Source organism: Scylla paramamosain, chromosome 30 (genome assembly GCF_035594125.1).
Source record: "Scylla paramamosain isolate STU-SP2022 chromosome 30, ASM3559412v1, whole genome shotgun sequence".
Classification (NCBI taxonomy): Eukaryota; Metazoa; Arthropoda; class Malacostraca; order Decapoda; family Portunidae; genus Scylla; species Scylla paramamosain.
Window position 1 is genome coordinate 12627607 of NC_087180.1, and position 4008 is coordinate 12631614.

General features: G+C 39.1%; 1 long non-coding RNA gene across 1 annotated transcript in view; it reads right to left on the minus strand.

Annotated features, from left to right (window-relative positions):
• Window positions 1-1857: 1857 nt before the first annotated feature.
• The window catches only part of LOC135116105 (uncharacterized), a 41643-nt gene continuing 39492 nt past the window's right edge, over window positions 1858-4008 (minus strand). Inside the window, exon 3 of the long non-coding RNA XR_010276160.1 lies at window positions 1858-2220. This is a non-coding gene — a long non-coding RNA (uncharacterized LOC135116105). The remainder of the gene's footprint in view (window positions 2221-4008) is intronic.

A 4008-nucleotide genomic window follows, 5' to 3' on the forward strand; every position in this document is an offset into this window, starting at 1 on the left:
ACTTTCCCATTTCCACGTGACGTAGCATAATATAACTTGCCATTTGACCCTAAAACGCACACACACGCTATACGCTATATTCATATTTTTTTGCTGTATCACGACCTGAAATATGTAGCGGGAATAATTAAATTTTCCCTAACTCTATTTGGATCGATGGAAAATTTAAATATAAATGAAAATAAAGGGCAAAGCACATGCTAAATAAGACACAATACTCCACATATCTTTAGTATTTTAAGCCTTTTCTTCAGAAGTGGCAGATGGCTGGAATAGACTCAGTAATCAGCTTGTTAGTGCCGAGCCAATAGAGAGCTTGAAAAGAGGACCAGATTACAAAGAATGACAGGCGGATTTAACAATGTCTGCTTTAGGTATTGTAAGATACGTTGTTAGCGCTGAGTCAGTAGGGAGTTAAACTTATGAGCAAGGAATGATAGGTAGAAATAAGGTGTATTACAACTACAGCCACGAATAAATCAGATGGCTTTTTGTAGCTTCCCTTATTCTGCTATGTTCTAATTTTCATTCCATTGGTTCATATGTTTCAAAGTTTGGGAAGATTTATCCTATTTTTTTTTTTAATGCTAGGTTGAAAATCACCTTATGAATGGAAGATATGAATATTAAACGAAAATATTGCAAGAATGATAAAAAGGGAACATATAACATTTCTCTATTAGCTAACGTGTGTGTGTGTGTGTGTGTGTGTGTGTGTGTGTGTGTGTGTGTGTGTGTGTGTGTGTGAATGTCCCTGTTCGTCTTTTTATGTCACAACAAGAAAAAAAGCAAAACAATGAGCAAAACCACAAACACGTCAGAAAATTCACTAGATGATGAAGAAAATTACCTCTCATTACTCTCTCTCTCTCTCTCTCTCTCTCTCTCTCTCTCTCTCTCTCTCTCTCTCTCTCTCTCTCTCTCTCTCTCTCTCTCTCCTGTCAATACGTTTCTCGGTATCACGAAATGCAAATATTGACAAAATGACAGCTGACACAAACTTGGCAGACGGAGGAAGGAAGGAGAGAAAGAGGGACGAAAAAGGAAGATGAAGGAAGGGAGTGGAGCGAAAAAACGAGAGGAAGTAAAGGGAGAGTCAAGATGAAGAGAGAGGAGAGAGACTGTGTTAAATGTTTGATTATCTTATTTTGTACTTTTTTTTTACACTCACATAATCGTGATTTCCTTGTTTGAGAGAGAGAGAGAGAGAGAGAGAGAGAGAGAGAGAGAGAGAGAGAGAGAGAGAGAGAGAGAGAGAGAGAGAGAGAGAGAGAGAGTAGTTTACTGCTACCTTTCACTATCCATTCATCTCTCTCTCTCTCTCTCTCTCTCTCTCTCTCTCTCTCTCTCTCTCTCTCTCTCTCTCTCCAAGAAATAAGGAGAGTAAAACAGAGAGAGAGAGAGAGAGAGAGAGAGAGAGAGAGAGAGAGAGAGAGAGAGAGAGAGAGAGAGAGAGAGAGAGAGAGAGAGAGAGAGAGAGAGAGAGAGAGAGAGAGAGAGAGAGAGAGAGAGAGAGAGAGAGAGAGAGAGAGAGAGAGAGAGAGAGAGAGAGAGAGAGAGAGAGAGAGAGAGAGAGAGAGAGAGAGAGAGAGAGAGAGAGAGAGAGAGAGAGAGAGAGAGAGAGAGAGAGAGAGAGAGAGTCCACTCCACTACCTTTCAATCTCCCCATTCGGTATCTTCTCTCTTTCCCTCCTCCTCCTCCTCCTCCCACTCCCCATCCTCCCTCCCCCCTCTCTCTCCGTCCCTCACGCATTCACCTTTCACAAACTTGTTATATACATTTTTCCCTCCACCCCCACCAGCCCTTTCTCCTCCTCCTCGTCCTTCCATCTCTCTCTCTCTCTCTCTCTCTCTCTCTCTCTCTCTCTCTCTCTCTCTCTCTCTGGTTTTGCCTCTCCTCCATCTCCTTTTCCTCCTCCTGTCTTACAACCTTCCTCTGTTTTCTGCACTTTTATATTTCTGTCTTTCCTCTCCACCTCTTCCCGATTTTTTTCCTCCTTTCGTCATCTTCTTTTATCCTTCCTTCTTTTATTAATCCTTCCTCCCCTTGCAAATTTTTGCTTTTAATTTATCCGGTATTATGTTTCGTATCTCTTTTCACAAATTTCTCCTGCTTTTTTTTTTCTTCCTCTTCTTATCTTTCTGTTCTCTCTTCTTCCTCCTTCTCCTCTTTCTTACCCTCATCCTCTTCCTCATTACCTCCTCTCAAGTTGGCTTTACCTGTAATGAAAAGATGAAAAAGAAATTAATATTTGAAAGAAGTAATAAAACTAATAAGTAACAACAGTAATAATAATAATAATAATAAAAATAAAAATAATAATAATAATAATAATAATAATAATAATAATGGTAAAATATTGGAAAATATAATACTGTATAATTATTACTACTACTACTACTACTACTACTACTACTACTACTACTACTGCTACTACTACTACTACTACTGCTGCTGCTGCTGCTATTGGTATTATTGCTACTGTTTCCCTCCCCTCTTTGCTTCAATACCTGTTCACTCACCTTTCCCCTTAGCAAATTAACTTTCAAATTATTACCAGATTGAATTCGCTCTCTCTCTCTCTCTCTCTCTCTCTCTCTCTCTCTCTCTCTCTCTCTCTCTCTCTCTCTCTCTCTCTCTCTCTCTCTCTCTCTCTCTCTCTCTCTCTCTCTCTCTCTGTTGTTGTTGTTGCAAAGTTCTCTCATTATTTTTATGCCAAACTTCTTGGTGAGTTGCGAGAATTCTTGTTTTATTTTTCTTATTTTTCTTTGTCTTATCTCTATGCATTTTTTTGGTTTATTTCTTTTATTCTTCTTTGTCTGCCTGCGTATCTATCTATCTAACTATCTATTGACCTATTTATCTGTTAATTAATACATCTGTCTGTCTATCTGTTTTATTCTGTGTGTGTGTGTGTGTGTGTGTGTGTGTGTGTGTGTGTGTGTGTGTGTGTGTGTGTGTGTGTGTGTGTGTGTGTGTGTGTGTGTGTGTGTGTGTGTGTGTGTGTGTGTGTGTGTGTGTGTGTGTGTGTGTGTGTGTGCATGAATAGTGCACGTATGAAGCTGCAGCTTAAATATGTATAACTTGAAACAGCTCTCTCTCTCTCTCTCTCTCTCTCTCTCTCTCTCTCTCTCTCTCTCTCTCTCTCTCTCTCTCTCTCTCTCTCTCCCTAGTAACTCGTCCCCAAATCCCGGTCTTTTCCAGGATTTCTTTTCCCAATGTCTTTTTACATTTCATTCCAATCCTCCACTTTGCATACATTTATGTGTGTGTGTGTGTGTGTGTGTGTGTGTGTGTGTGTGTGTGTGTGTGTGTGTGTTTGTAAGAAACCCACATAAAATATTAAAGTCATCATGTTATCACAGTCATTGTAATCATCACCTTCGCCTTCACCTTCAACATCACTATCACTATCTCTCTCTCTCTCTCTCTCTCTCTCTCTCTCTCTCTCTCTCTCTCTCTCTCTCTCTCTCTCTCTCTCTCAGGTAACAATAGCAGTGGTGTCAAGGATAACTTTCTTTTATGGTGTCAAAGTAACTTTTACGATTTTATCTTGCATCAGGAATGTTGCATCTTGCTCCTGCCTGTTTATGCTTGTCCACTAGTAGTAGTAATAGTAGTAGTAGTAGTAGTAGTAGTAGTAGTAGTAGTAGTAGTAGTAGTAGTAGTAGTAGTAGTTGCTGTTGTTTTTGTTATAATGATGGTGATGATGATGGTGGTAATAATAATAATAATAATAATAATAATAATAATAATAATAATAATAATAATAATAATAATAATAATAAGGTAAAGAATATCAACGATACTCTTTCATGTCATTTTCCCTCTTCTTTCCTCCTCCTTTGCATAGTAAGTACCTCCTCCTCCTCCTCCTCCTCCTCCTCTCTTAATTCTTTCACATTATCTTATTCTTTCCTCTTTCCGAGCCTCTGCCTTTTTTCTCTAGTGGCCCTTACTTTTCCTCTTTCTCCTCCTCTTCCTCCTCCTCTACTCCTTCTTTTCCA